Source organism: Protopterus annectens, chromosome 2.part2 (assembly GCF_019279795.1).
Source record: "Protopterus annectens isolate FY-2018-M chromosome 2.part2, PAN1.0, whole genome shotgun sequence".
NCBI lineage: Eukaryota > Metazoa > Chordata > Ceratodontiformes > Protopteridae > Protopterus > Protopterus annectens.
The window spans coordinates 833,746,897-833,760,462 of record NC_056730.1 but is presented as its reverse complement, the minus strand read 5'-3'; positions in this window follow the sequence as shown (position 1 = coordinate 833,760,462).

The following is a 13,566-nucleotide window of genomic DNA, read 5'->3' as shown; positions in this document are numbered from 1 at the left end:
TAAAGCAGTTTTAATCTCATGCCTGTTTCCTGACATTCCTTATATAATGGCATAAATGTATTCCTCTTCTGCCTGATGTGCAGTGAGTAGTCATTCTCCACACTTTGTTGTCTCCCACTTTTAGTACTTTGCTCTTCTGCCACAGTTTTGTCAGAATCAACTCCTTCTGCTTATAAGATTGCATTTTTTACTATTAAAAGTCTAGGTTGTTTTCTCATAGCCAGATTTGGACTACACATGATGTGTCCTTTCAATTATGAAGTCCTGTTATGGAATACCAGTCCAGCTGCTTATTTGTGCTTTCATGAAATTAATACAGTCTTTTCCTTCCAGCTTTTCAGGTAGAGCAGAAAATCTCAGGTTTTCTCTACATGCTCTGTTCTCTAATTGTATTATTTTTTGAAACATCTCTTATTCAGCCAGCCTTTTCTTTATTTTGACCAATGAATTTTGTTTTATCATCTCATCTGAATATTGGTTTAAAGCTTCTTCCATTTTTTTCAGCCTTTTATTGTTTGAGTTGATATACTCCATCAGTGTTTCATTTATTTTAGTCAGGTCTGTATACAATTTCTTTATACTTTCCTTAAGGTTACTGGAAGTCATGTCTGGAGCTTGCACTTCTTTTTGCTGAGCAGGTACAGTACCTTTCCCAGTCAGTGTTTTTTCATTTCCCTTTGTAGCTGATTTTCCTTTAGGTCCTCTGTATTTCTTTTTTCCTGGCATCCAGGCAGTGCACTTACTAGTTAGTTACTGAAATTTGCTTCGAAATCCAGGTTCACTGACTTTCTCTGCTAAGTATCTGTTTTCAAACTGGGAGAGACAGAATTAAGCTGTTAATTAATGTGCAGCTATCTTGGAAGTCGATATCTATTTAAATCTTAATATCCAACATTGCAAGATTTTCATAAAGTTATAATGATCCTAAAACAAGAATTGTATCTCTGTGCTTCTCATAATTCTTTGCAAGCCAGAGATGTTGTATTTATATGAAGTTTTGATTACTGCTATTGTTTTAATAATATCAGTTTTACTTAATAGTATGCTATGCCACTCTGAGTACTGGAGTTAAATATAGCTTCCTATATTTAGTGAATTCAGTACATATATTTTCTTCAGCTTCTATTCAGTCATTTAATCATTCATTCATGTGTTTTAGGCAGAGGATTATGTTTCATATCCCTCACTACTGCTACTTCATCCACATCATTTTAACTGTGTACTGTGTGTGACTTTTTATTATTATTTGTTAATGAATTTCATTTTTTCATCAACTCTTCTGAAGAATTTGTAGATTTTCATCTTTATTTGTTTTTCTTTCTGTCTCTGCAGTCTGATTTCTTACCCTTACCAGTGATGTGCAAAGGGTAATTTCTTAGTTCTAAATTCTGAAATAAGGTATTTTTGTGTGAGGTATATACTTAAAGGAGGTGTCGTCTACTTCTTCTGTGTTCTAATGCAGAAATGTTTACGGTCTTTAACCTGAGAATATGTCAGCTCTTCCATTCCCATGATTTTCTTTGCAGCTCTTCTCAGAATCTGTTTGATCATTTGAAAGTGTTGTATCTAATTTGACAAGATTATGGGAAGTCATTTTATACTTTTGACATAATTTAATTATAACTGTACAAGGATATTTTTAAAGACAATCCATGTCATCAATACATTGACAGGTTGCAAAATGGATATGAAGTAACAGTACTGAAAGAGTAATGTACAATAATTTTCAAAAGACGGTCTCTCTGTTTGCTTGTGTGTGTATATATATATATATATATATATATATATATATATATATATATATATATATATATATATATATATATACTATTGGTCTACTTCAAAAGAATGAAAGACCACATTATTAAAAAAGAAATGAATGAGATGACATCACCAAAATTTCACTTTCATGAATTATTGAAATGCTGAAGGATTTCACAGGGTAAGTAATCAGGTGGCCAACAAGGGGAAATTGCCCTTTTCCCCACTGTAGTGTGATCTCAGAGTTGGTATATTTAGTTAGGGGGAGTTTGGAGGTGCAGCCCCCACATTGGGTTGTGTAGGGAGTGTAGCCCCTCACCTGGGTGGGTTTGAGGTAGTGCAGTGTGTTTCATTGTTAGATGGTGGACAATCAGATGTTTACCCTGTGAAATCCTTCGGCATTCCTGCACAAGGATACTTTTAAAGAAAAGACATGTCATCTATACATTGACAGGTTAAAAATGGATAGGAAGTAACAGCACTGACAAAGTAATGTATAATAATTTTCAAAAGACTGTCTGTCTGTATGGTGGATTCACTTTCAGTACTTGAAATTTCAAAACATTGAACCTCTGAATACCAAATACCTGAGGATCAAAGTTTTGAAATCTTGAACCAAGAAAAAAAACTCCAAAAGGTGAAAACTACTAATTTCATGTTTTTGCAGGGGGACAAGCCCTTTTGCACATTGCAGGTGGGGGCTGCACCCCACCACACCCCCTGCTAGTTAAATATATCAACTTCAAGATCAGACTATAATGAAGAGAATGGTAAAGTTCCCATTTGCACTGTACGGTGATCTCCACTGAAAAGATTCCAGATTTTAAAACTTTGATCCTCTGTTCTTCATTCCCAAGAGGTTTGATGTTTTGAAATTTCAAGTATCCAAAGTGCACCCATATGTATATGAAATCAGGAAACACCAGAAGCGCAAAATTTGAAATCCCAAAGTTCAGAGCTTCTGGTGTTGCAGTGTACGAATGGATGTAAGTGCAGGTAAGCCTGTATGAGTGTGTAGGTTATGGGCTGTAGTGTAGGTTAGTGTGCGTTTTGGTTGTGATGTGTGTGTGCAAGGGGCTGTGAAATATGTGGGTGTGAGTTCCCTTTGTGTGTGTGATTGTGTGGTCTCAGAGTCAGAATATATAAGTAGGGGGGTGTGGGGGCGCAGCCTCCCACATGGGGGGTGCAGGGGTGCTTGCCCCCTTGCTTATTTGTATTTTAGGATTGTATGTTTGATTGTGGGGTGAGAGTGTGTGTATGTGTGTGTTGCGCTTGTAGTGTATGTTCAGGATTTTAAGTTTCACGCTTGTGGTTTTTCGGGCTTGTAAGGTTTCGGGATTTGAATTTCAGAAAACTGAAATTTGGTATTTCAGTTTTTCGAGTTTCTCAAGTGAATCCATATATATATATATATATATATATATATATATATATATATATATATATATATATATATATATATATGCATTTGTTGACTGCATTCTTTTCTCTATTACTTTATATTTCATATTTCCCTTAATAGGTGACTTAACAAAATTATTCACAAAAAAGTCCCTTGCTTGATAGAAATCTTCAAATCTTTTCCTTCTTTACTTATTCACATTTCTACCATCATCTGATAAATCACTTATTGTATATTTTTTCATACAATTCATTCCTTTTCTCACTACATTCATCATAGTTTTAGTTCCCATTACTTTACCTTATTTATAGATTCCTTTTTTGTATAATTTCTTTTTTACCCCTTTTTCCTTTTCACTTGTTTCCATAACTCTTCATGCCTCTTATATAATTGTTTTCTTACCACTTTATTCTGTCTGGTTAGTGCATTGACACTAAAAATTGGATTTTTCAGACTTAACCCCCTTATTATTTATTGTATGTTATTACTTTTAATAGGATTCATTTTTGAGCCCGACATACAACTAACAAAATCCAGCAATTTATTTTACATTTTTCCTGAAAACATATAAACTGCCCCAAGTTTACCACAAATGTTTGTATTTAATAGATACACATTTTTTGTATGAGAAATTAAAATTTTTCCACATGCCAATATTTTTTTATTTCTTTCAGTTTCACTTTCCACTGTTTCAGTAAGTTTTCATATTCGCCAAACATAAGCCCCAATATATTAATTTCTTTCCTATTATTATAAATCACATTCATCATCTTTATTTCACCAAAACCCTTACATTTTCCTTTAATCAGTCTTAAACCCGACATTTAAATAACTTTTGAATTCCTATAACACTTTTTATCTTTTTCTGATTTTTTTTTACTATAATAACCAAATGATTTGCATAAGATTGACATGCTATTAGCTCAACTTCCTTTCAATCTTCCAGCATACTTTATCACTTTCTGACATAAAAGTCTGAATAACTGCATTCATTCCAAGAACAAAAATGCAAATACTTAAGGTACACTCCTGCTTAACTCTGTTCTTACACTAATCTCTTTTCCCATCCTTCCATTACCATTGCTTTCACCCATGAATTTTCTGACAAATTGTTATAGTTTCATTGGTCTAACCAATCCCATATGCTTACATAATTTCTCGCATTGCCTTATGACTTACCTTATCAAATGCCTTCTCTGCAACATATGTAACCAATCTCACCTCATTTTTCTATCAAAATTATATTTCCTTTACTTTTATTAACATTTCCTTAATTTTCCACTGTACACAAAACCATCTTCTATTACTTCATTAAAAACTTTTTTCCATACTTTTTTCTATTATTCTCACAAAATATTTTATAATTAGTATTCTGTAAAGTTATAGGTCTCTAATTTCATTTTTAAATATAAATTTTATCACTCCTCTACATATGCATTCCTGCACTATTACTTCATACAACTATTCATTTAATACCTTACAGAAAAACAGTTTTTCTTCCATCTCCATTCACTTTTTCTTCCATCTCCATTCACTTGTAAAACTCATAACTTAATCTGTCTAATCCCACTGCTGCTTCTTTTCTCCCTTCTTCAACATTCCTTTCATATAATCTCCTTTTCCAGTTGTGGCATAACACTTTCAGATATTTTAACACACTATTCCTGTTTCTCAGATTTTTCTCTTTGGGGGATGTTATCTACAAATATTTCCAATACTTCCATTATTTCTTTTTGTTTATATCTTACACCACCCTTTCATTATATATTGCATCCATACTTATTTCTTTTATTTTCACTTGTTTTCCTAAATAAGGTGATAATTCATCTTTCTTACCTCTTTAAGAGAAATGTTTGCCTAAATATTAGAGTATTAGCTTTTTCTCTTTTGTCATACAACTTTCTTTTATCTCTTTTATTCTTTTTCCTTTTTTCTCAGTCTCTGCTTGAAGCTATTGCATTGTTTCTTTATATTCCTTTTTATGTTTTGTTTGTATTCTATTTTCTATCATAACCACCCTATAAACCAATTTGCATAACATTCCCTCATTGCCATATGTTCTGCCCATAATTTTTTACTCTTCAGCTTCATTTTTTCTGTCTTCCTAACTTCATCAGTTAAACTTTTATATTCCTTTTTCTTTTTTCTCTTTATTTTCACCCATTCTTGCACACACCACTATGTGATCATAAAACTCAACAGTTTCCACACCCCTTCTAGTTTTTCCATTCCATTAGGACATATTACATAATATATCTCTAGTTTAAATATCCCTGTCTGATCAGTCCACTTTTATTTCCCTACCTGCAGTCTTTCACATATTATAACTTCCTTCAATATATTTTCATTTTATGTTACTTTCTCCTTCTCTTTCCTTAAATTACTGAAAAGTCTGCTATCATAACACACATATTAACCCCATATTTTAAGACTTCAAACATATTTTATCTGTCTATCATAGATGTTCATGCACAAAATGCAAATAATCTTTCACATATTTCTGCTTTTCTTATATCACAAATCACCATTGTATCTGGTATTAGTACTATAACATATTTTTATTTATTAATTTCTTACTAAAATCACTATACCCAAACATTCCTCATTTCCTACGGACTATATAATCTTGTTTCCCCTCAATGCCTTAGTTCTATTCCTGTTCTCTTTTTAACATATCTTGTACCTAATAAACATATACTTTCTGCTATCAGCTTCTTATACCATTAGCACCTAGATATGATTTATGTTTGTTTTTTTCTTTCCTCTTACCCTTCCTCCTTTTGACTTTTCATTATTATGTTCTTCCTGTTCTCCTGTGTCATACTCACCCTCCTCTCCTTCATCACTTCTCAAAAGTTCATACCCATTCTCTTCCTGAATAACATTTTTCCCAATGCCTAACTCGATTTCTATTGAATTTATTATGTTCTTCTGTATATTCCCCATAACATTTTTATATCACCTTCTTTGCTATTATTTTCAGTATTTTCTTCATTTATTTGTTTATCATGTAAACAAGGACAATTGAACCAAAAATACCCTCAGGCATTGCATTTTTTGTACTTTGCTTCATAATTTTTAACTATATGTCCCTTCCGTCCACATTGTCTGTATCTTCATTTTTATAATCCTGTACTAAATGCCTTTCATCTCAAAAAAGCCATTAACATTTACTACAGTTTGAACATGCTTCACCCTTCCTTCTGATAGGCTTAATGTACCTTTTTATATCACGCATATCTTTACAAACAAATAAGAAAAAAATATTTCATCTCAGCAATGTCATTATCGACAGTTCTGAATTGTACAACTGTATATGCATTTCCTTGTGATGGACAATTTAATATGCACTTTTGGACAGTACAATTTGCTATTAATGAAACTAAATGTCATAATTTTAGGGAAGATGCTACAATTTATGATGCACTTTTATGCATTATGTATATAAACATTTTAGGTGTAATGTTTTGTAAGGAACAAGTAATTCTTAATCAGTGAAAAGAAAGGCTAGAGACATTACAAAATGTTTTTAATTCGTGGAAAGATTCTGGTTATGTTATAGGAAAAAGAGTGCATCTTTCACATTTTGTTTTTTTTTAGGCAAAGTAAACTACTCAGGTAGAGTTTATTGTCTCATTTTTCATTATAGGTTCATATGTTCATAGATTGATACTAGGCTATCTGCCCTAGGGCATTTATAAGCCTAGACAGAGTGTGTTTGGCTTTCGCCTCCCTTTTAGATTAGTTAAGGTCACAGAAGATAGAAGTTTTAAAGTTAGTTTACTGTGCCTCTATCTAGCAAGGACATAGAAGAGATCCCAGGGGTAAACTTACGATCTCCATCCACCCGTCAAGATTTCTCTTGACAAGGGTCAGTGAGGGGCTCTGCCTAACATGGATTGGTCTCCTGTTCCAGAGTGAGGGGAGCCTTTGGGATATGAATCTGTCCCTCCAGCATGTCCTATTTATTGCTGTGCTGAGGTTTAAGTCCCTGGAGCGTGTAGCTCTAAGGGATTTGGATTTCCTGAGGTGGAGCATGTCCATTAATTCTGGGTTGGACATGGCTTTATACGTCAGGCATAGGTCACCTCTGAGTAGGCGGTAAGCAACTGAGTAGAGCTGGAGTTTCTTTAGCCAAACTGCATAGGGCATCTGTTTGAGGCCCTTGATCCTCTTGGTGAGGTACTTTTGGGGTCTCTCCAGTTGCTGCAGGTGTCGGGTAAGGTACATCCCAAAGGGGGCATTGTATTCAATTATGGGCCTGATAAGTGATGAGTAGAGGGGCAGAATGACCTCTCTTGATCTAGATGTGAACCCTTTCATGATAAGGTGGGCTATATAGTAGGTCTTTCTAACCACTTTGGCAATGTGATTGTCAAAGGAGAGATTACTAACTACTTGAGTCCCCAAATCCCTAATTACTTCTTCCATACCTAATGGATTACCACCTATGTGGTAATTTGTGGGAACTTCGTTTTTCCCAAAGGGGATGACTATGCAACTGCTGAGTTTTTATTTTTGGTTATATGGGGTTTGCACTGGAACCCTATAAAATAGGATTACATATTCTATTACTCTGAGTAGGTTAGGTCTGATTAACTCAATAGTTTTTTTTTTACATCCTTATATCAGATTCTTTCTAAATTAAAATATGAATCCTTTAGTGTGCTAGGTCTTATCTTTTCTTACCTTGTTTTTTCAGTGAGAGATAGGCCAGTAATGCCAGGGGTGCTAATCAGATTTGACCCATAAGATAATTTTACAAATGCTGTATTAAATTACTTTAAAATTACTTTCAAGGGTTTTGTCATTATACAAGAATGCATCTCAGCTTCTGGTGAGTTAAATGACACAAAGCAGTTCGCACAAGTGTATCCATAGTTGTTTGGGTCATTTTTTTAATAAAAAGCTTCGTAAACTTTTTAGTGAAATCATGGACGAAATAAATGTAGCGTTTCTCCTGGCTGATGTCATGTAAGGTGACATTCCATAGACTTTAATGGATGCCTCTTTGTGTTTGTCTATGGATGCCTCTCATGTTTTCCCTTCAGTTGACATCACTGAGGTTAAATATCTGTGTTAAACCTGAATGCCACTGGCAAATTAATTTTCCAAAGTTTCTTTTTCAATGCTTGAAAAAATGCAAATCATCCTTTATACACCACAAACAATAGTGTAACAGGTAAGTCAGAAAAGCATGACAAGGCACTTTAACTGAAGACCTTTTTTTTGTCTTTGCCATGTTTAATTGAGGTGAAGTTATACACACACACACACACACACACACACACACACACACACACACACACACACACACACACACACACACACACACACACACACACACACACACCACACGTGTGTATATATATATATATATATATATATATATATATATATATATATATATATATGCACACACACACACACACACACACACACACACACACGTATATGTGTGTGTGTGTGTGTGTGTGTGTGTGTGTGTGTGTGTGTGTGTGTGTGTGTGTGTGTGTGCGCAAATGTAACTATTAAGTCTTTTGGATCCAGTCACATAAACAGGATTGCTATAGGTTATTTGTCTGGTAAATGCTTTTCAATTGCCATGTTTCTTTTTCACAAATGTGCAGAAAAAAGCTATCAAACCTCACTGTATCAAGATGGTGGTGGAACGATGTCTTGACCTTTTATTCAAAATAAATAAAAATATGGTTCTAGCACATTAGATTTAGACTACTCAATGGCTGGAGCGCCTTCTGTGTGGAGTCTGCATGTCCTCCCCGCGGTTGAATGGCGATCGAAAGACATGTGTAAATGGGCGCGCCTTCGTTGAAGGTTGGGCATCTGGCTGTCACCTCAGCACCGTAAAAATCCACTGCCAATCATAAGCGGACCGGAGATGTACATTGTGTGACACATCTGCAGTCATTACACTTGGGTTATCCTGCCGTCAGGCGGTTCCCCAGTCGGCCTGAGTTCCAAAGTCATGGTCCGGCGATGGTTGCTGTCACTTCTTCCCTGACGTCAGTGCGCCAGGAGGATATAAGATGTAGCCGACGCCATTTTCTTCAGTCTTTCTTGCCGCGCGGTGCCCGAAGCAAAAGCAGTTTGCCAGTGCCGGTCGGCCGACTCTTGAGATTTTCAATCCGAATCCAGAACCGAAGTCTTCTAAAAAGCTAAGTACCCCATTGGGGAAACTTTTTCTTTCCTCAGACCAATGTCAGTAAAAGTTAATAATTGTATTTCTTGTGGGAAGCAAATACCTCATAAGGATTTCCACTCCTACTGTATTCCATGCCTAGGCCCAGACCACAATGTCACTGGCTGTCGGTTTTGTGCTAGGTTTAACAAGCGCACTATTAAATGTCGGTTTGATTTTGCTCGACATTATTTTGGCAGAAAATTTAATTACACCATGCCATCGGAACATCCGACGACCGGAATTCATAAAAAGTGCAAGGACAGGCATCTGAGGCCCAAGACTGACGATGAGGCTTCTTCTAGGCTGGTCGCCGGTTCTCCGGTTTTCAGCAAGGCACCTACGCAGCCCCTGACGACCTCTTCAATAGAACCACAGACTGCCTCCAACTCCCACGTGGAGCTGGCTGGGCCTTCAGACAGTCTTGGTATTCAGATTACCGAACTTAATCCTACAGAGGGAACCGAAGTAGCTGAACAATCCACAGCTTCAGAGGGTGTTTTCAGACCTACCCAGTTAACCATTAAACCCTCTGTTAAGTCTAAGCCTCCCTTAAAACAAAGAAACAAACACAGCAATCTCCAGCGCAGGCTTCCATGCCTAAGAAACAAATGCTAAAAATGGCCGAAGACCTAATCACCCTGATCAGAGGGTCCCAACCCCCTCCAGATAAAAGGCCCAAACAAGATGCAGACTATGAATCTTCAGACCAGGTGTCCATTTTGTCAGACTCATCCTCAGACCTAGGGTATTCTTTACCCCCTTATGAGGATTCTGATGCTGAGGAATCAATTCCATCAGCCTCTCCGCCTGAGGACTACTCCTTTGGGGAGACCTTACATACCATGAGGGAGCATTTCCACTGGGAAGGCCAGGATTACTCAGAATACAAGAAAAGGCTCAGAGACTTCCTTTTATTGCCCCAACACAGACCCCTTGCTATTCCGCCAGTGTTAGATATTGTGGATGATGTATACACTGAATCCAGCTTAAACCCTGACTCCTTACCACCAGTCCCAGTTAAGCCAGATAGATATTACAGAGTCCCTGACTACCACAAATGTCTATACAAAAGCCCTGTTGCTGACCCTGAAACTATTTCTCAGGGACCCAAAGGGATTAAGGCCTCATCAGCTAAAAACCCAGTTCCCTCTGACAGAGATTCCAGATCATTAGACAGATGGGGCAAGAAAATTTATACATCTGCAACTTTAGCCATGAGAGCCTTGAATTGCCAGTTTCACATGTTAAAATATCAACAATTTTTAATGTCTCAGTTGAAACAAAAGATGCTTCCAGACTCAGATCCTCCTAATTTGAAAGAAATGCAGGATTTATTGCATGCAGCTGAACAAGTGGGAAAACATACTTTGCAATGTGGTTTTGATTCCTTAGAGGCCTCCTGTAGAGCAGCAGTTACAGGCTCTGTCATTAGAAGGCATGCTTGGTTAAAAGAACATACGCTACCAGATCATGTTAAGGCCAAATTACTGGATGCACCTTTGCAGCGGGATGTGTTGTTTGGAGTTAAGGCAGAGGAGGTATTAAAAAAGATGGAAGATAAGGCAAAATCTATGCAAACAGTGAAAGATTTCTTGCAGGTTCAACCTCCTCGTTTTAGCAGAAATTGGCCAACAAAAAATTGGTCCTTTCCAGTCACAGACAGACCTCAAAGGGGCAGATATAGACATCCAAGAGGTAGAGGTCAAACACAAGGCCCTTATAGACCTCGACAATGGGGTACACCAGGCCAGAAAGAAGGGGAAGACAGACCTCAACCTTATAAAAAAACAGTCTCAATGACTTCCCACTACAGCTGCCAAACAACCCTCTGTTGGCAGCCCCCTTAGGAGGAAAACTGGCTCTTTTCTATCACAATTGGCATTGCATTACCAAAGACAAATGGGTTGTCAACATCATATCTCAAGGTTACAGGTTCCACTTCCACACTCTTCCAAGGTTAAAAGGAATGCCAAATCTGCCACCAAATCAATGGGGAGAGGCTCAAAAACTAATTACAGCACTCATGGACATGAGAGCTATTCAAAAGGTACCACCACAAGAGCAAGGACAAGGATTTTACTCAAGACTCTTTCTGGTTCCCAGAAAGGACAAAGCCTGGAGACCCATTCTGGACCTTTCTTCTCTGAACACTTACATGGATATTCCGAAATTCAAAATGTTGACACTACAGCAGCTTCTTCCCATGCTGGGCAAGAAAGCTTGGCTCGTGACTTTGAACCTCAAAGAGGCATACCTGCATGTCCCTATCAGACAAAACTGCAGAAGATACCTCAGATTTCTAGCAGGTTCAATGCAGTATCAATTCTCTGCCCTGCCCTTTGGCTTATCTACTGCATCCAGGGTCTTCACAAAGTGCCTGGCACCAGTAACTGCATTTTGCAGGCAAAAAGGAATTCAAATTTACCCATACCTGGAAGACTGCCTAATCCAAGCCGAGAGCAAGGACATTCTTCTAAAGCATCTGTTGTACATAAAAAAGTTATTAAGTTGCCTGGGGTACACAGTAAATGAAAAGAAATCAAAACTAGTGCCCTCAGAACAGATAATATTCCTGGGTGCCAGCTTAAACACAACGGCCCCGATGGATTGTCTCATGCCAGACAAGCAAGGACAACTGACTCAGTATTTTCATTTAATGGCAACAAAGACCCAACTCCCTGCAAAAAAAGTTCTGCAGGCCTTGGGCTACATGGCATCTTGCATACTACTAATTCCATATGCCAGACTGCATATGAGGAAACTACAATGGTACCTAAAGAGTGTATGGTCTGAACACTGTCAAAATTTGGAAACAGTTATACCACTAATTCCTTGCCTACAACAGGAGTTTCAATGGTGGGCTCAAGCTTGTCACCTCAACAAGGGGCAGCCTTTTACTCAGCCCACAGCCAGGCAGACACTGACAACAGATGCGTCGGATTACACCTGGGGAGCACACATGGCAGGAAAATGTATTCAGGGCGAGTGGCCCGCAGAACAAAGACATCTCCATATCAATCAAAAAGAGATGCTAGCTGTACAAAATGCAATTATATCTTTCAAGGACCTGCTACATCCAGGACAACTACTAATAAAGACAGACAACAGAAAAGTTATGCGGTACATAAACAAGCAAGGGGGCACACACTCCTACCCCCTCTGCAGACAAGCCATGAACTTGTAGAACACAGCTTTAAACTACCGAGTTCATCTGCAGGCACAATTCCTGCCAGGAGAGAAAACCACACTGGCAGACAACCTAAGCAGAAACATCATGGATCCTCACGAATGGCAACTGAGTCCACAAATATTCAGAATGATAGCACAAAAATGGGGGACACCAGACATAGATCTGTTTGATCCCCAATGAACTGCCAACTGCAGAAATTTTGCACAAGGAGCTACCATCCAGAAGCATGGAAAGTGGATGCCCTCTCATTCAGCTGGAAAAAACAACAAGTATACGATTTCCCTCCTTTACCTCTCCTTCCAGAGGTACTCATAAAAGCCAGGCAGGAAGAGCCAAAGATGATCCTGATTGCACCAGACTGGCCACGCCAGCACTGGTACCCAATCTTAAAGAACTTAGCACAAGAACCACCCTGGATTTTGCCTCAAATCCCACAGCTGTTGACACAACACAACAATCAGATACTTCACAGCCAGCTAAAGACCTTAAATCTAGCTGCATGGAAAATTCCTTAACCAAGCAAGCATTGCCTCTCTCCAAAGCTGTTATGGATGTCATTTGGGAGGCCAGAAGGCCTAGCACCAGGAAAGCCTACTCGGATATATGGAAGAGATTCTGTACCTGGAACCAAGCACAGCCTTGACCCTCTTGCCCCAAACATTCCTCAGATACCTCAATACTTAACTGAGATGCTGGACAAGGGCCTCTCCTTCTCATCCATCAAGATTCATGCCTCAGCCATTTCTGCTCATTACAACATGGATCCACCATTTTTTTCAAATCCTTTGCTCAAACAGTACCTCAGAAGGGCTAAAAACATAAGACCGCCCTGCAGAGCACCTACACCAACTTGGGACCTCAACTTTGTTTTGGAAAAATTAACTTTACCTCCTTTTGAGCTAGCTAACACAGCAGAATTAAAATACATCTCTTGGAAGACTGTTCTGCTACTGGCAATAACATCAGCAAGAAGAGTTTCAGAATTACAGGCACTAATGGCAGTGGAACCTT